This window comes from Eublepharis macularius, chromosome 1 (genome assembly GCF_028583425.1).
Source record: "Eublepharis macularius isolate TG4126 chromosome 1, MPM_Emac_v1.0, whole genome shotgun sequence".
Classification (NCBI taxonomy): Eukaryota; Metazoa; Chordata; class Lepidosauria; order Squamata; family Eublepharidae; genus Eublepharis; species Eublepharis macularius.
The window spans coordinates 66465090-66485093 of NC_072790.1; positions in this window are offsets into that span (position 1 = coordinate 66465090).

Consider the following 20004-nt stretch of genomic DNA (forward strand, 5'->3'; position numbering starts at 1 on the left):
CCTGCTGGATTGCCTGTGCTCTTCACTATAAAAGAGGACTCCAAACCTCCTGTGCAGGGCCAGTGATGAGACAGTGAATTTGATGGTCTTGTAGTGTGTTTATAATGACATATTGACAACACAACCATGTTAGTCTCCGTTACAGGTTGTAACTAGGGGTGTACAATTCAGGTTTCTGATTAAGGATAAATACCTGAAATGGACCTGATTTGTAAAGATTTGGGATTTCCGAATTGGGCCCAGCTTGCTGGCCCAGATTCAGAAATGTCAAATCAAAGCTTACCAAAGCAATTTGGGTTGCTTTGGGAAACTTCAGGGTATTTTCAAACCCTGTGGCTGGCTCCAGCTGACTGCCAGAGGAGTTTCCCCCGTGGGCTAGCTGAAGTTTAAAGGGCCCTTTCCCTGCCACTTGCAGGCAGCAGGGAAAAGGCCTTTTCTGCACTTCAGCTGGCCTGCAAGGGGGGGGAATTGCACCATAGGCCAGCTGAAGTTTAAATGGCCCTGTCCCTGCCACTAGCAAGTGACAGAGAAAGTGCCCTTTCCATGCTTCAGCTGGCCCATGGGGGGAGGGATCTCCCTGCAGGCCAGCTAAAGTTTAAAGGGCCCTTTCCCTGCCACTCACAGGGAAAGGGCCCTTTCCGCGCTTCAGCTGGCCCATGGGGGGATCCCCCCGTGGGCCAGGTGAAGTGCAGGAAGTCCCGCCCCTGCTTATTTTACCCAATGGGAGAGGCAAGAGAGAACCCCTCCTCCCCCTCCCATCAGGTGAAATAAGCGGTGGGGCAGGAAGTTTCAGTGTGCTCCGAATCTTCATGGAGCATACCAAAGCAGGGCAGGAAGCAGTTTTCGAAGCAGCTTGCTGCTATGGAAATTGCTTATTTCTGATTCTTTTTCCTGCTTTGGAAATTCCGAAGTGGGAAAACCAAATCTTTCTGTTCCTGCATATCCCTGGTTGTAACTGGTGGTCATGTTGTGCCTCGAGCATTTATGTATTGGTGAATCTACCCACTGGTATTGTTGCTGGTGGTGTAAGGCTATATAGAGAAACAGCTCAAACTAAGACTAGTAAAGGCAATTCTGCCCCTCCCCCGCCCAAGGATTGGGTTGATCAATAATGAAACATTGAAAAAGCCACTAGCGAAAGCAGGGAGTAGGAAAAGTCTAGAATACATCTCTAAAATGGAAGTGAGAGACAGAAATGTTCTTAACGGAGAACAAATTGCCCTAGATTTCTCTGTAGAAAATGCAAATAGGGTATCCCAAAACCCTGGGGGTAGAGAGTGTCCTCAAGTCATAGCAACTCCTGGTGGGGTTTTCAAGGCAGGAGATAACAGAGGCGGTTTGCCATTGCCTGTCTTTGCAACCCTTGAAAGGAAAGCTTGAGTTTGCTCTCACAGAAGTCACACTGATAGGCTCTGCAGAGGCTTTCTACGGAAGACATTTGCTAATTTCTGGAAAGATCCAACAGAGTGAGAACCCAGGGTAAATACATTCCAAAACCCTGGGGATACTTCAAGTGAAGGAATCAGAAGTTCTTGAGGGGGTCTGACACTTATTTCAGATAGTAGTCATTGCTACTTTTAGCTATGCCTGTGAGTCTTATTTAGAGACGGCAGAGGTAGCCTCTCATTCATGTATCAAGCTGCATTTGCTTATTGCTCAGGGACACCTCTGTAGCTGTTAAGCAATATGTATAAGCAGGCACACACAATGCATTCAAATTCCCGCAGCCTTTTTGCAGTTAAACTTGAATATGTTCAAAACCAGAACTTTTTGGTCTTGCTGTGAGTTTTGCTCCCTGCTATTGAAAACTCTCCCTCTCACACATAACACATCTTGCAACACCCTAGAATTTAGGCTAGGGACACTGGGGGAGAGGGAGAGCTCTCTTGTCTGTGAACGGATTGTTCAGGGTCTTTGGCCACCCATATCAATGTTTATCACATAGGCCACTAACTTCAGTGTTGGATCAGAAGAGATTATTTTCCATATTTCTCAGTTAATAACATTTTAGTAGTCTGTACCACAGTGAAAACTACTCTCTGAACTCTAATTAACTTGTAATGTAACAAATGTCAAAACCAACTGTGCCACCTATTATGGGGGAAAGTAAAGCTGGTCGTAATTCCTGTGTCATATGGTGCTCGCACTTGATAAATCTGTCTTGCGTTTTGGCCCTGCTCTGATTTACTGCTATTTCCAGATGCCAGTAAAATCTCTCTACACATTCAGCAATTCAGAAGCCAGATGAATTTGAATACAGTATTTATTCATCCATCTGCATGGAAGGCAGAAGCTATTCTTGAATGCGTGGGCACTTGTGGGGGGAGATACAAGAACATGGTCTGATTGAGTTCTTAGGTATAGTTCTATAGAAGAACTTTTTTGACCATTATGCCACCCCTTAAAATGTAATGGGACTGGCTTGGATATTTGTATTAAATCAATAGTTTCAAATGACACCTAACTAGTAATATTTACTTAATGTTGGTGGCAGAAGTTATTCTTTTTTAAATAGTTTTAAATAGTTTAAATAGTTTTAAATAGTTATTAGTTTTTTCAATAGGGGTAGGGGGAAGGGGGGAAGCAAAAAGCAAAAAAGTATTGTACATTCTGCTTGAAACAGCACTCTACTTATCTACATTTTTCACACTGCTAATCACTCAACTGTGATTATTACTAGTTAGAAATTACAATATTGCCTTCATATAATTACTACATTCAAGTCTTTATATTTGTTTCTCATTCAGTTGTAAAAGGGGGTCCATGGTGCAGCAAAGTCTTCTTCCATTTGTCCTTTCATTAGTAAAGTTAGTTTGTCTAGTTCTGCATTTTCAATTATCTTCACTATTAGCTCCTCCTGCTGGGGTATTACTGGTTGTCTCCAATAGAATGCTAGTAAAATTCTTGGTGGCAGAAGTTATTCTTGAATGCATTTCGGGGGGGGGGGATAGAAAAGCATGGTCTGATTGGGTTTCTAGGTACAGTTCTGGAGAACTTTTTTGATCACCCTTTAAAATGTAATGGGACTTGGCTTGGATATTTGTATCAAAGCAGTCGTATTACATGGCACCGAACTAGTAACATTTGCTTAAAGAACATTTATTTAAGACTTATTAAATTAAAAGAAGGATACTATGTTTATTCTGACCCTAACAATGAACTCTACTTGAAATATCTGTGGCACCAAATTGAACAATAAACCTCTGAGAGTAACCATGGATTCTCTTCATCCTTCGGAATAGTTTACTGCATCTAGGGATTTTGACAGTAATATCCTTAAACAGCAAAACAAATTTCATTAAACTACTATATTTCTAAATGGGTAACATTTATTTTTAAGCATAGCTAATGGCTCAATTTTGATGCAGTCCCCAAAAAATTGAGTGGGCAACCAATACCATAGACCGTTTGAAGGACCCATCAAAATGGCCACTGCTTTTTGAGGGTAAATAAAGTTAGGCAATTTCCTTTCCTTGCCAGCAGTGACTCACCACAACACTAACAGCATCCATTGCATCCATTCTGGCTGCACCACGCAAGAACCACTTCCACAGCATGCATAGGAAGTTAATATCTCCTCCATCAATTAAAATCTTACACATGAAAAAGTCCCACACAGAAGTGCTCCTCACCGTGCATCCAGGGTCAATCAGTGGGGATGGAAGGATTAGCCTGGATCTCAAATCTAGATATTAATTAATATTTTTGGCATTTTATAAGTTTTTCAACTTGGTAAGAAAAACATCTGTCAATTTTTAAATATTTCATACTATACCTTTCCCCTTTTTGGTGCTTTATTTTGTTTTCATGTTATTTTTGTTATAGCTAGGGGCCACAAAAGTTGGATGTGCCCCAGGTATGATTGCCAGCCTCCAGGAGCAGTGTGGAGATTTCTCAGAAGGACAACTCATCTCCAGACTACAGAGATCAATTCTCCTGAAGAAAATTGCTACTCTGGACGGTAGACTCTATGGCATTATACCCTGCTGAGGTCCCTCTTCCCCGTACGTCATCCTCTCCAGCTCCAGCTCCAAATCTCCAGGTATTTCTCAACCCAGAGTTGATAACAGTATGCCCAGACTTCTATGGACCTGAGGCCTGCATGCATTAATGGTAACATGGTATTCCTTCTCCCTTCTTCTGGCCATGGGCAGTGAGGATTTCAGGAGCAAAGAACAGCAGTTCACCAACAAGCTGTAGTTTTTCCACCTTTGACAGTGAAACCTGATCCTATTTCTAGTGGATAGTAATACTCCCTTCCTCAGTCTCTAATTATTTTTCACAGTCAATATTCATAACAACCACAGCTGAAGTGTATAGGAAGTTATAGAAATGGCTTCCGCAACAGAAAGGCAGAAGATTAAGAAGCGAGACTACAAAGTTAAGGGGTTGGGGCCAGTTTCAGGTTTTGGAAGCCCTCTGTAAGATGCTTTCATAGGGACCTCTTTCGGTTGAGGCCCTCCTCCACACCTTCCTTCTCCCTTCTCTCTTTCCCAAAATGCAGGTACAAGATATCAATCTCCCAAGTAGTGGCCTAGTTCTGAAAGACATGAGCCAGAAGGTTCATAGGAGAGCAGCAGTGCAACTGCTCTTAGCTGTCATCATTACTCTCCATTGCTCATGCTAGAGAAAGAAGCAAGAAAACAGCCAGGGCATTAAGTTATAACTTGCTCACCCACCCATACACCTTCTTTGGGACAAAAGTGGCAGCAACAACTTCTACCTGCCATAGCTACTGTGACTCCAGTTGGTCCACAGCTTCTGTGTTCCGCAGAGAAGCAAAGAGAGGAAGAAGAGGAGTTGTGTGGAGTGTGGCAGTGACAGAAACATATTTGCATGCATATACAGACATACCAAAGGCTTAATCCATGTAGTGGCCCAATCTAGAAAGCAAGGGAAGAGAGAGCAAGCAGCAATGCCTGGCTGCTGTGCAGGTCAAGTGTTAGCAGAGTTGCACATGGAAGAGTGGCCAGTTAATAAGTTCATGGCAGGGACAGGATTAAAACGGGTAGCTTCCTGTTTGTAATTCAGCCTCTTAGCAGAATCAGTTAAGAATTATCCAGATGCAACCTGTTTGAAGAGTTATATGGGAATTACAATTAATTCTTACACTTTGACCGATACAGGCTTGAGCAAGCAACCGCTTCTTACATGTATCTCTGACTGAATTTCTTGTAGCTATCCTTCATTCATTCTTCCACACAACGGTATTGCTATTTCAAGTTTTTCTCATGTTTTTGAAGCTGAATATATAATCTCACAATAAGAACAACAGAACTACCTGTAAAATGAAGACTCTAGTGGTTGTTTTTTCTTGTTTTTCCCAGGAGTAACTAAACAGTCGGCCATGAAATTTCACCACTGAAGAATGGGAGGAGCGATGGTTCAGTAGTAGAGCATTTGGTTTTCATGCAAAAGTTCAAGGTTAAATACCTGGCATTTCCAGTTTAATACATTGGGTGGTAGCTGATGATGTGAACGATCTTTACCTTGAGGCTCCGGACATCCACTTTTGTCACAATAGACAAATACCAATGGCCTGATTCTATAAGTACAAGGAAACATCATGTGTTCAGGTGAGCAACTATAGGGAGTTGTTGGGTCCACAATAATCCTGAAAAATCATTTGTCACAATAAATATGTTAACTATCACTCTATTTGAATAGGGAAATTCTGAGTCAGCACCAGGTTTTAAATCAGTCTGTCAGCAACATCTGGCTTTAAGTCAGAGCATCACACAAGTACACAGCTTGGAGCATGAACAAGCTCAGCTTGTTAATCAAGTGTAAGCAATGCTTTGGAAACAGTAATTCTCTTCAGATTCTCTCTCATTCTCTCTCATTTCAGCTCAAAGCAATCATTCAAGTTTTATTGAGTTGAGAGACTGTGTACTACGAACACCATTAAACTATACAACAGCATTTAGAATATGGGTTTTATATTTTATATCAGTGTCTCTGTTACTGTGTTTCCCCAAAGGAAAAATAACAAGAAACTGAACACCTTTCTTGAGGTTATAGTTTAAGGGCATATGTACACTATAGAGTTATACCACTTTAATTATTATAGGTCCCTCCCCCCCTCCAAATGTATAGATATATGGTACATCTTTATTTGGAATACTGTGTGCAGTTCTAGTCACTGTATCTCAAAAAAGACAAAAAGGTTATTACGGGCAAACATACAGAAGAGGGCAACCAAGATGATTAAGGGGTTGGAGCCAGGGTCATATTTGGGAGGGGACAGGTGTCAGAGCCTGTTTAGCCTGAGTAACGCCATGTTTAATTCTGTAGTGTTTAGTCTTCTTTCCCTCTAGGCCCCAACACCTGCAAGGAGCAGAGTCCATGGGAAAGGCAACTGTCTTATCTGCCTGCTCAACCTTGGACAGCTCCACGTTCCTCTGAGAAGCTTTGCTGTGTGAACTCAGGGGGGAGGCTGGGCTCGGGGAGTGTGAAATGTAACCACTTTCGTTTTATGATTCCTTCCTAACAACATTCTGGTCGGCCAGGATCTCGAATCCTGGAATATGTACATCTGGACTTGAATGCTGTCTTTCACAATAAACCTTTTGAAATCAAAAGACCTTGTCTTCTTGCAGAAGGGAGTGAGGCAGACTACCAGGTCTGTAATGACATATTCTGACAACAGGGGCCCTGCTAAAGAGAGGGTGGCAGGCACGGCTGCTGACTGGGAGCACACGAAGCTAGCAGCAGCACAGGCAGCTGTGCAGGAGGGCTGGGAGGCCACAGGCATCCAATGGGCAGTAGATTAGACATATTCACAAAATATATTCACAAAAAATAGCTCTATCAGTGACTACTAGCCATGCTGGTTCCACTCACCTGTAGCTGATGTTCATTGAGTGATTACACAAGAGTATTGCACCTGTGCAGGCCTGACACAGAAGATTATAGAGCTCTCAGAAGTGCTTTTCATGAGCGCCCCTCCCCTCATGTGCTGAAAAAAAAGAGCCTTTCCAATGAACCAGGAAGGCTTGGGAAAATGTGCTGAGATAAATTGTTACAAGAGAGCTAAACAGAATGTCCATTCTCCCTGGTGCCCGAGAGAACTGAGGGAGGGCACTCCCCCCTCATGTGCACAAAAAGGCCTGAATAGCCCTGAATAAAGCTACTGCTGAGCACAACAGTGGTCTCATGCTCCACAGCAGCCCGATCTGGGCCAAATTGGCCATAATTGGTCCCAATTCGGCCCAGATCAGACCCAAATTAGCCCAGATCTGGCCCAAATTGGACTGGATCAGGTCTTTGTGAAGTGCAGCAGTACTCCTGTGCTTCGCAGCAACCCAAATCAGGCCTGAATCAGTCCAGATAGGGCCCCTGCAGAGCACAGGAGTGTTCCCAGGAAGCCTGCAGCCCAGGCGATGACATCACTTCTGGGAAGTGATGTAATCGTGCAGGCTGGGAGTGCGTGCTCACACTTTGCATGTGTGCAACCAGTGAAGAGAAAGGTACATGCCAAGACTCCCACCTCCCAGGAGGTGGGGGGACCTGGCAACTCTTAGCTAGACCCTGAGTCTATTCTAGCTGTATCTGAAGAAGTGAGCTGTGTCTCATGAAAGCTCTAATCCTACAATAAATTTTGTTAGTCTTATAGGTGTTATTGGTCTCTTGCTCTTTTCTACTACTACAGACAAATTAACATGGCTACCCATCTTGATTCACAAATAGATGCCTTCATACTAAAAGAAATACACAAGTACATTATGAAAATGTAATCAAAGATTGCTGATTGAAAGAATGCTACTGATTATTAATATGTGCACTGCCCTCATACAGGGCCTACTTCAAAGGGATTACAAATATTTTATATACTAACTGATACTCACAACTCTTTTCTGTAAATTGAGGTGTAAGAACCCAAGGTATAATTAATCCTCTCATGTTTGAATTGTGGCTACTGAGAGCTAGAAGTTTAGGGCTAAGAGATTTCTTTACTGCAGCATTCCAGTAACTGCTGAGAGTGTACCACTCCTTCAAGCTACTGCATCAGGCATGTAATTGTGGGTCTCTACACCTCCACCCAAAGATACAAGGCATGGTTCCATCATTTATGTAAGGCACCTTCAATGCTTAGAGAAAACAGAGAATATATATATATATTTAAAACAAGCATATCAATAAATAAACGCCAAGAAAGTACATCTCAAAGAGACTACACTCTTCCTGGTAGGCAAGAAAAGGAACCTGAAAGAGTGGGATATCAAACTGTCAAAAGAAAGGGAATTATATCTGTTTTATATTGTGTTTGATGTGTTGGTTTGATGTTAGATTATATCTTCCTTAATGGGAGAAAGTCAAATAAAGTTGAATTTCTTGTGGGAATTCACCAAAGAAAAACTCTAATTAGAATATAAGGTAAACAAGACTGAACAGTGAAACAGAGGGAAATACAAATATCCTTTAGTCATTGATTTCTCTTTTTATGAGCTTAGTTTTACACACGGAGGCCAATACTCACAAATCTAGTCTCCCAGTCAAATTTAGGCATCCTTTCCCTATCAAGTTGTATTTGATTCAGCTCAATAGTGCCCACAAGCTACTGTTATAGGGACTAGAAGCATTAAAGCAAAGAGATAACAAATTATTCAATACAACATATTTTGTCCAATAGTCAGATTTTTCACAGATGAAAAATTTACAGTGCAATCCTAAGCAGAGTTACTCCAGTCTAAGCCCACTGACTTCAATGGGCTTAGACCAGAATAACTCTTCTCAGGACTTCACTGCCTGTCTTGATCTAACCTTTTGAACAGTCATGTGATTTAACACTGATTCAGTGTAACTGCAGCACTTTGTAGCATGAAGAATGATGCTTAAATATTTAAAAAAATATGAGTACCAAAAATGAAGACGCTTTTAAGACCAAGGATCCAAAAATAACCAGTTATTTTTGTCTGTCTCAGGTTTCACTCAATCTCACCAGGGGCTGAGTGTGAAAAGAGGAAATAATACTGTTAATGATTTTTTTCACCTGTATGCACAAAATTTAATGGCTTATACTTGCTTTTGCTTGGGTGTAAATATTTTAAGAGTTCTGCACCATTTGTTACCCAATATAGTTTTCAGTCCATGTATTACTTTTTAAAAAATCCTGCTCTTTCAGAAAAGAACAAGTACTGTATGCCTAGCTTTTCTTGCATCCACTGTTCAAAATTAATGTTTTATTGTATTTGTTTTTAAGTTAAGAAACACACACTTTCTCTTAAGTCAGACCTTGGTCAGTCTAGGACAGTATTGTCTACTCCCTGGGATCTTTCACATCAACTATTACCTGACCAATCCTTTTCACTGGAGATGCCAAGGACTGAATCTGAGATTTTCTGCATGCAAAATGTATGCTCTGCCATCGAATCGTGACCTCATCTGAAGGATCCAAGGGTAGAATTTTCAAAATAAGTATACAATATAACAAAATTCAGTTTGGATTTGGCAAGTAACCATGGTTCAGTGACAGTGTTATCTGCTTTGCATGCAGAACATCCAAGGTTCAATCCCTGGCATCTCCATTTACAAGAAGCAGGTTGAACAGCAAGATTTGAGTCCAGTGTCACCTTAGAGACCAACAAGATTTTCAGAGTGTAAGCTTTTGAGAGTCAGAGCCCCCTTCTTCAGTCAGGGAGCAGGTTGTAGGTAATGTGAAAGACCCCCTATCTGAGACCCTAAAGAGCTAGTCTGAGTAGACAATAGTGACTTTGGTGGGCTAATGGTCTGATTCAGTATATGGCAGCTTCACATATTCATGGATGTGTGTTCAATGAAATGAATCCAAGAAACATAGAGTTGGAAGGGATCTCCAGGGTCATCCAGTCCAACCTCTGCACAATGCAGGAAATCCACAACTTCCTCCCCTCCACACACTCTCAGTGACCCTTGCTTTGTGCCCAAAAGATGGCCCAAAAAACGCCCTCCAGAATCCTTTACCAAATTGGCCTGGAGAAGATTGCTTCCTGACCACAAAATGGCGATCAGCATTACCCTTGGTGTGTAAGAAAGGGCCGTAAGAACTAAGCAATGATGTAACTCTTCCTGCCCTCCCTCTCATGATCTGCATAGGTTCACAGAATCAGCATTGCTGTCAAATGGCCATCTAGCATTTGCTTAAAAACTTTCAAATAAGGAGAGCTCACCACCTCCTGAGGAAGCCTGTTCCACTGAGGGACCACTCTGACTGTCAGCAAGTTCTTCCTAATGTTTATCTGAAAACCCTTTTGTTTTAATTTCAACCCATTGGTTCTGTCCCTACCTTCTGGGGCAATGGAAAACAACTCTGCACTATCCTTTATATGGCAGCCCTTCAAGTACTTGAAGATGGTTATCATATCACCTCTCAGTTGTCTCCTCTCCAGGCTAAACATACCAAGCTCCTTCAACCTTTCCTCATAGGACTTGGTCTCCAGATCCCTCACCGTCTTCATTGCCCTCCTCTGGACATGTTCCAACTTGTCTATATTCTTTTAAATTGTGGTGCCCCAAACTGAAAACAATACTCTAGATGAGGTCTAAGCAGAGCAGAGTAAAGTGATACTATCAATTTACGTGATCTGGACACTATGCTTCTTTTGATACAGCCTAAAAAGGCATTTGCCTTTTTAGCTACCACATCACATTGCTGACTCATATTCAATATATGGTCTACTAAGAAGACCCCCTAGATCCTTTTCGCACATATTGCTTCCAAGACAAGTCACCCCCTTCTTATAATTATGCATTTGATATTTTTTCATTGGATTTAGTTATGATAATGCCCATTTTCTGCTACCTTTGTGAACCTCTAAAACAAAGAGATGGGCAGAAAGTCACTTAGGAGCGACTTACTACTCTCCCAGCAGTTAAAACAGATCTTCACTCCTCTTGCATTTTCTTATCCTTCTCATTAAAGCTACTGCAGCAGGAAGGTGATGCTGTAGAGTTCACCCTCTGAAGTTGCCATTTTCTCCCAGGGAACTGATACTCTGTAATCTGGAGATCAGTTGTAATTCCTGATCTCCATGTCCCGCCAGGAGGTTAGCAACCCTAGAGAGAATTTGGCAAACCAACCCCCTTCATCTTCTCTTTTGCTGATGTTTTGCATTGGCAAAGGAGGTATTAGGAGATTTCACCTGATTCCTTGTTCTCAGTTCAGTGCCATTTACTGTGGTGCACTTTGTTCCTGAAGACTCTCAGGTCCTTAGACAACAAGAAGGCTGCTGGAAGATTCAGATGATGGAGAAAGATTCTCTGCAACTCCTTGTAGGAATTTTTCTGCTGGCTCTAACACCACAGTTTTAGTGTCAGTCATCATGTTAAAATTGTGTGTAATGTTAAATAAAGATTATTCTTGAACTGATAACACTTTGAAATGGAGAACTTTTGAGTTTTCAGACCACAGCCTCAGGTTAAACAAAAATCCATGACGATATTGAGTTAGATCCAGCCAGCTTTTACCTCCCTTACCCCAAGTCTCATCATATGTACTTATCATCCATGCAGGTCCTATGATCTCCAGCTTAGCCTTTTTGGTAATCAAAAGGTACCCCTGCCTTCCTTTTCCCTCATTGGGAAATGTGTTTGGATCCAACCTGCTCTTCCCTTTCCAAGAAAAATTTAACATTATCATGAACTGGAAGACATATTAAACAGTAGTCTTGTGACACCTTAAATTTTTATTCCAGCATTAGCTATCCTGGACAAGTGCCCACTTTGTCCCCATACATCTGAAGAAGTGGGCACTAGTCCACAAAATCTAACGGTGGATTTAGCAGGCTAATACAGATACCCCACTGGAGCAAGCTTCAAGTAGGGAGGGGAGAGGGTCATGAGTCATCATGGCTGAGTGGTAGACCATTTGCTTGGCATGCAGAAGGTCCCAGTTTCAATCCCTGGCACCTCCATCTGAAAGGATCAGATACTAGGTGATGTGAAAGGCCTCTGCCTGAGACGCTAGAGAGCCACTGCCAGTCTGAGTAGGAAATATTGACCTTGGCAGAACAATGATCTGATTCAGTATAAAGTAGCTTCATGTGTAGGGTTGCCAACTCTGAGTTGGGAAATACCTGGAGATTTTGGAGGTAGAGTAGGGTTTGGGTAAAGGAAGGAGCCCAGCATGGTATAATGCCATGTAGTCTACCCTTCAAAGCAACCATTTTCTCTAGGAAAAATGATTTCTCTAGTCCAGAGATCAGTTGTAATTCCAAGAGTTCTCCAGGCCACAACTGGAGGCTGGCAACCCTAGCTTCAAGTTGCTTCTTACCAGCTTCCTAATGAGCAAGCACTGAAGGCCAAACTAGATGTTGCAGATCAAAGCTGTGGACGCTGCCACCATTTTAGAGCTGGATTCAGGAGAGAGACAAGAGCTCCTGGTTCCCACTGTGCTATAGGCCCAATCAGGATCAAGCCCTTACAGCATTTTAGAATGGCCCAAATTCAGCTCTAAAGGTCAGACTCATGGATTCTGTAACGTCTAGTTTGGCCCTTAGCTTATGCCAGGCAAGAGCCTGACAGCCATGCATTCTCAACTTGGCCACTGACACACAATCAAGCTAAAACGTGCAGGTTTTTAAAGAGTTGGGTCTGGGTTCCCCAGAACAACTCAAGCTCCCTGCAGCTACACGGCAGTTTTGAGGAATAGCTGTCAAAAAAAAGAGGGCCTAAATCACCTCAGAATGTTTCCGTGGGCGGGGAGGAGGGGGGCTCCCCCCTCAAGCTATTTTCCCATGTCCGAATAACATGGGGGAGGGTTTTTTCCCTGTTTTTTCTGCTCCAGGTGGAATATTCTATGCACATGGAGCAGTAAAAGCCAGGGGAGAAGAATCTCCCCCTGTGCTATTTTGACATGGAGAAATGGTTTGAGGGAGGAGGGAGGAGCACCTCCTCCACTCACAGAGGCATTTGGGGGCTGTTTGGGCTCTCCTTTATTTTTAATGGTCATTTAGTTTTTAACTGCTGTATAGCTGCAGAAACCTGAGTTCCCCAGACCCAACTCTTTAAAAACCTGCACATTTAGCTTAACCCACAGACTTTCTTATGTCTTGGAATTTGGAAACCTCTTCCTATGGGCACAAGGAAGCAAACCTTTCTTTTCTTTGGAAACATAAACAAACAGCATCTCTTCCCTAAGGCAAAGAGCTTACTCTGCTTATCTCCATCTCTTTGGTGCAGAAGGTTCTTTAAAGGAGTCCAAAAGGCATCACATTGGTATCTGCAGAGAGCATTCTTTTGGAAGCAGCTTTTGCATCACAGAAGAATGCTTGAAATGGAAGCTTCCAGCATTTTGTACACCCATCCAACCCCATTGCTTTGTGGCAACCATTTTGCAGTACCATCCAACTCTAAAACTGCCCTCAGGCTAAGCAAGGTTAGAGATCCCTGGAGCAGAATGACAACTATACCATGATATTTCATTGACATTGAAGAAGTAAGACAATCTTAGTAATGATACTCCACAATTCTTCTTGTTGAGCCATTTGATATGCCAACCTGCCATCTTAAGAAACAAGAGTGGTCAATGCTGAAAGAGAAATAATTGCCTGTCTAAGTTTCCATAGTGATGTACTTCCATCATGGCCTGAAGTGCCTTTTTTGAGAGAGTTAAATTTAGTTAAAAGGGAAAACACAGGATAAGTAAACTAGAAAATAAGCTCATTTAGAAAAGAAGTTCGCACCCAGGCTTAGTTTCCACATGAGTAGGAAATCAATTATTTTCTGAGCATGAGATTTATGCATTTAATTTTAAAGATAATCTACAACGGCAAAAAAATGTTAACAAGGAAAAGGATACTGAGTGCATGCTGCAAGGTGGGCTATAGTAGTTAAGACTGGCCTTATTGAATCTGTTGTGAAGGAGGGAGATGTTTGGGTAATAAAACACAATTCATAGGCCGAGCCCAGGATGGGTACCCTGAATTTTATATTATTTTTCTGAAGTTGTTTTAATAGTGCTGTTTTTAGAATTATGTTTTTCTAGCATTTTTATTGATTAGTAAGGACATAATACTGAGCCCTCAACTAGGGTTGTTAGCCCTGCAGCTGAGGTGGGGAATCCTCCACCCCAGCTTCCCTTTTCTGCCCCCCTCCCCTCAAGCAGCAGCAACAGAAAAAAAAATAATGCCCATTGGGCTAATGTTGTGATGTCACTTCCAGAAAAACCTGGACATTACATCAGGCCTCTCTAAGAACCACTAGAAACTCTATGGTTAAACCATAGAGTTTCCATGATTCCTAGAGAGGCATGCTGTCACTTCTGAGTTTTCCTAAAAATGAAGTCATACTGGCAACTGTACATCACACTGAAAAGATGACTTGGGCTAAGACCTTGACCAAACTCAAACTGTATTTAAAGCACCCTATTGAACAAATTCTGTCCTGGAGCTGCAGATTTCATTAGAAACTGATAAGTACAAAAGATGGAACACAATGTCAGTTATGAGAAAATCTAGTTTATGACTTCTTATGTTACTAACAGTGCCATCCTAAGAGCACTTTCCTGGTAGTAAGCTCCATTGAATAGACCTGGGTAGGATTCTGAGTAGACTTAGGATTGCGCGCTAAGCCACTTTCTCCTTGCCTGGATCCCATGCTGCTCCAATATATTTGAACAACAATTAGGTAGGATAGCTGGATCACATAGGAAATCATTCAGAAGTTGTTATACTTCCCTAGCACATAGGTGCTACAGTACTGAAACAATATGAGGGTGATTGTAGCTCTGAGAAACAACCTCCACTATTCTTAGGTTTGCGCCCTTTGGCTAATTAAATGTATGGTTCCAACAAGCTGACACAGAGTTTAATGAACTCTGCCAATTATAGAAATAAAAGGCTGCCAGTGTGTAAAGAGACTATTCCATCAGGAACAATCATATTAATTCACCAATCACATTTTGACAGTTCAGCAGACAAGATGGAAGCCTGCAAGCTTAGTGCAAATCAGGGACATTGCTTGCTAGTTAACAACACTACATTATCTTAATGCAATTGCATTTATACCATATTTTTGTTCTATTTCTTCTGTATTTTCATTCTGTGCTATTCTCTGTTCACAGAAATGTAAATTTTCCTTTCACCAATTTGTTTGCTTTTGGGGGATACTTAAGAATTAGGAATTAAGTTGTCTCCAAATGTCTACGGATGTTGGTTTTCTTTGAGGCTCTTAAAATATACAGGTTGAGTCTTTTCTTCAATATGAGCCTGTGGAAATATTAAGGTGATATTAAGTTTATTTTAGGAAACTAACAGTGGTTTTTCCTCTAGATAAAAGAAAGTTAATTACTGCCATCTAAAGGGAAGAAGTTGGGGCTTGTTTGAATGTTTTGATTTCTTTCAGGAGCTGTAATGTCTGTGCATTCTCCCTCAAATAGATTGGGTGCATCTTTTGTAGCTTTTCAGCACACAAGCCATCTTAACAGAAACGTCTTTCCTTTATTTCCTTATCACAAAAATAAATAGTAATCTGCTGCATGAAAGGCTTTTGAAGGATGGCAGAATTTCAAAGGTCTTCATATTTATTTGATTTTCTCCCCAACAAAAGTCTCCGTGTTCCCAACCACTGTTCACTGACTCTGGCTGATGGAGAGCACAGCAGAATCTAAATCTCAGTGGGAATTTGATTATTGTATTTATAATGTTTATAGAACCTTTTAACAGAACCATTCCAGGGATGGTTGTCTTACTCTTGTGCTCACAATAAAATGGACAAACTTAGTCAAAGGATGGCTGCAGACAAACAGGAACTAAACACAAAGACACATCCAAAGTGCTATCCTTTTTTCCCCCTCAGGAAACTAGGCTGAGGTAGTAATACATACATCTCTTTCTCCTTGTGAAGTCTGTAAAACATGAAGATTTGTTGAAAATCACATTAAACAAACGGGAGGATATTAATGAGCATATTATACATTTCCTTTCCCCACCAACTTTTGCCAGTATATATTGCTAAAAGACATATGGTTGTCACTCTTGCACATTTGTAGACTATATAAGCCTTTTCTATATGTTACAGTGAACACACTTGCATCCTGCCTTCGCACGCATCTGTTTGTTCATTTTACAAATGAAACCAGTGACCAGTACCTGTGACAGGGGGAGACGGCTGAGGGATCCCACCCACCTGGGGCCAGGAGGAGCATAGCAGATCTGGAAAGGCAGGGAGTGCCCCATGTGAAACCAGTTTGTACTAACAGCCCATAGGCCAAACACAGCCAGCTGAAATTAGCAGCAACTGGGAAAGGTGGGGCAGCAAGTCAGCTTGTTAAGGCAAGCCTTAAAAGTGAAAGCAAGATGCTCATTGGGGTAGCTGGTGGAGTAGTCAGGGGAATTTTGTGTGCCATGGGGCAGGAAGGGTGCTGCCAACCACTTCCTTACCCAGTTTGTATGAATGTCTGAATAAACGGCTGTGGTAGAACTTCAGAGTCTGGCAAGTGCTTGGGGGACATGGGACATAATGGAGGACCCTTACCCAGCTTGCTATGGGCCTTGGCAGGGCCTTTTTTCTGGGAAAAGAGGTGGCGGAACTCAGTGGGTTGCCCTCAGAGAAAATGGTCACATGGCTGGTGGGCCCGCCCCCTGATCTCCAGACAGAGGGGAGTTTAGATTGCTTTCTGTGCCGCTGAGCACTGCAGAGGGCAATCTAAAGTCCCTTCTATCTGGCGATCAGGGGGTGGGGCCACCAGCCATGTGACCATTTTCAAGAGGTTCCAGAACTCCGTTCCCCCATGTTCCCCCTGAAAAAAAGACCTGGGCCTTGGTGCTCTGGGTCACCTGAAAGTTGCCCAGTCCTGTCACAACCTGGATAAATGTGTGGTTTCAATGTTGAATGTAACATAAGAATTACTGAACACACATCAAGAAAAATCAAGTGTATACTGTACATAGATCATACATGTGTTCACTGTAACCTGTGAACAGGGCTAGTGTGGAAGTCTTTTCCAGTGAGTCCTGTCTTCTCGTGATGTGATCAAAGTATGATAGCCTCAGTTTTGTCATTTTAGCTTCTAGGGAGAATTCAAGCTTGATTTGATCTAGAACTAACATATTTGTCTCTTTAGTTATCCTTGGTATCCACAGAACTCTCTTCTAATACTACATTCAAATGAACCAATTCAGCCCACCTGGACGGCAGCACGACAGTTTTGACAGAGGCCGCATTTGCAGCCCCGGAAGAAGGAAAGGCAGGTGGGTATTTCCTAGGCATCCGAGGGCTTTGCTGGGTGGGCAGAGCTAAAGGCATATTTGCCTGCTCTGCCCTTCCCCAGCACTCAGTTGTCTTTGTTGCTCACCCTGAGTTGAGCACACTTCAAGCTGAGCTCCTCTGAGGCTGGTTTTATTGAAGGCCCTCAGGTCTAGGCAGCAGTAGCTGACTTGGAGAAGCTGAGCTATACCTTCCTGCTACCTTCAACTCCAGCTTGCTACCATCAAACTCCAGGATGAGAGCCAGGGCCCAGCGCCAGTGGTTTGGCAGTGACCCCCCCTTATTTACATTTGGGGCTTGTTGTCTATCAGTCAGGAGGGCTAAAGCAGGGTGAGGCCCAGCCCCTGTAGGCCTCTGTCCTACCTAGGCTTCTCCCCCCCCCCTTTTCACTCTGTTGGTAGGGAGTTCTTCCAGTAGCAGCAGCAATAGGCTTTGCTGTAGGCCACAGTGGTGAATTGCAGCCATCTGAGGGGCAGATTGCTTCATATACTATTGCCATGGGCTTAACGGTGGATGCTGGTGCCCCCCCTCCCTGTCTGGCCTTTTCCGCCCCCCCCCTTTACACTTTGGGGGCCTTCTGGCCTTAGCAAGCCTTGTTACTTGAGGGAGGCTAGAACTGGTAGTGTGGGCTGGTGGCCATCTTTTATTAGGGCAACTACAGAGGTGTGGTTATCAGTGGCCATTATGTGATGCTGGGGCAGCCATCTTTGTTTATGGCATCTTATTGGGCAACAGCCATTTTCTGTGGTGGGCAGCCATTTTGTGGGTCACCTCATAGGTGGCCATTTCACTTCTGTACCCGGTTTAACCATTCTGCCCTAGAAAGGCCAAAGAAAGCCCAAAGGCAAATAGCCAGCAAAGAGGCAAGCCCCTGAAAGTGCTGTGCTGGTGCTGTCCTCCTCTGATAGGAGTCCTTTAGTAGTAAAGTTGCCAACTCCAAGTGGTGGCTGGAGATCTCCCAGAATTACAACTGATCTCCAGGCTGCTGGGCTCACTTCCCCTGGGGACAATGGCTACTTTGGAGGATGAACTCTATGGTATTGTACCATGCTGAGGTCTCTCCCCACCTAGAGCGACACCCTCTCCAGGCTCCCCCCCCCTCAAAGTCTCCAGGAATTTCACAATTTGAAGCTGGCAACCCTATCTAGTAGATGTGATATAATGTATTGTATCACAGCCCATGTACAGTCCAAAGGGGTCTCGAGGCCAGGATCAGGTCGGCCCAAGAGGCTGGAGTCAGCTGCTCTGTCCTCTGTGGGAAGTGTTAACAAGATTTTCTGCTCTTGAAGGACCTTCTGCCACAGGTGAGCATGAGGAAAGGGACATGCTGGCGGTGGAAAGTGCAGCGATGGACCCAGATGCTTGCTGTGGAGCCAGCAGAAGGAGGGTGTATGCTGGATAAGTTTCAGAAGTGAAGGCAGTGGGGCCATAGCCCCGGTGGCAGATGGTGCTGACATGTATGTGGCTTTAGATCATCCATGCTGGCCTGAAGAGGACTGCCTTATAGCGTGATGGTAAGCACACTAAAATACAGCGGGCATATGCATGGCTGTGGGGGCCCTGGTTCAGCCTCTGTTCCTATACCTTTGGTGCTTTACACTCAGGCAGAACCCAGGCTAGTGTCAGACTGTGGCTAGATAAGGTACTCTCTGCAAGATTCCTTTTAGAAGCAAGAATAAGTCCAATGTCTAGCAAAGGAAGTTTTATTGCAGAAAAGGTCCATTATAGTCCACTGTCCTGAATAGGAGACTCAGGATGGTACATGATCATTGTTACCAATGAAGAGCAAGCATAGGATACAGAGTAACAATACCCATCTGGAACAGCCTCCCCCCACAGTTCTCAAAACAACATCTTTCAGTCCTGGGAAGCTGCTCTCCTTCAAGGCCAATGCCTGGTGGAACGGTGTTAGACAAAACAGTCTCCTCTGGTGGGAATGCTGCCTGGGAACTGGTGCACCTGAGGAGAAAACACTTAGAGACTAAAAGCATTAGAAAATGGAGTCAGTATAGTTAAGATATATACTGGACCTGACATTTCTGCCCCCCTTAAAATAAATCCCCCCCTGGTTTATATGGGTAGCGAGTATGAAAAGCTTTGGTTAATCTAGGAGCATGAACATGTGCAGAGTTCACCCATTCATCGTAACCAGAATCAAAGTCCTTCCACCTAATGAGGTAAAAAAGCTGATTTCTCTTGATTTTAGAGTCTAAGATTTGTTGCACCTCATAGTGTATTTGGTCGTCTATTAAAGTTGGAATGGGTGGAGCTTTGATATGCCATTTGTTGTCGGTGGGAGCTTTCTTCAAAAGGCTGACATGGAACGTATCATGCACATGGCGAAGGTTCTTGGGCAATGTTACAGCAACAGTCACTTTATTTATTACCTTGCGCACAGGAAAAGGTCCTAGGAATTTCAGAGCGAGTTTGCGGCTTGTCTGAGCTAGCTTTAGGTTCTTTGTGGAAATGTACACATGGTCCCCTGGTTGTAATTCCCATTCGGCCACACGATGGCGGTCTGCGTACTTTTTGTAATCCAGTTTGGCTTTTTCAAGGTGTCTTTTAATGATAGTCCATTGCTGCACTGCCTCCCCCCACCATGAGGACACATCTGGCAATTTAGAGGAATGGAGAGGGGGTGCGTCCAACGGGAAGGGATTGAAGTGAGTTCCATATACAATCTTGAAGGGGGCTTCCCCCGTTGAAGCGTGTACACTGTTGTTATAGGAGAATTCTGCTAGAGGGAGGAGGTCCACCCAATTATCTTGTTGGAAATTGATGTAGCAACGAAGGAACTGTTCTAATATTTGGTTTGTTTTT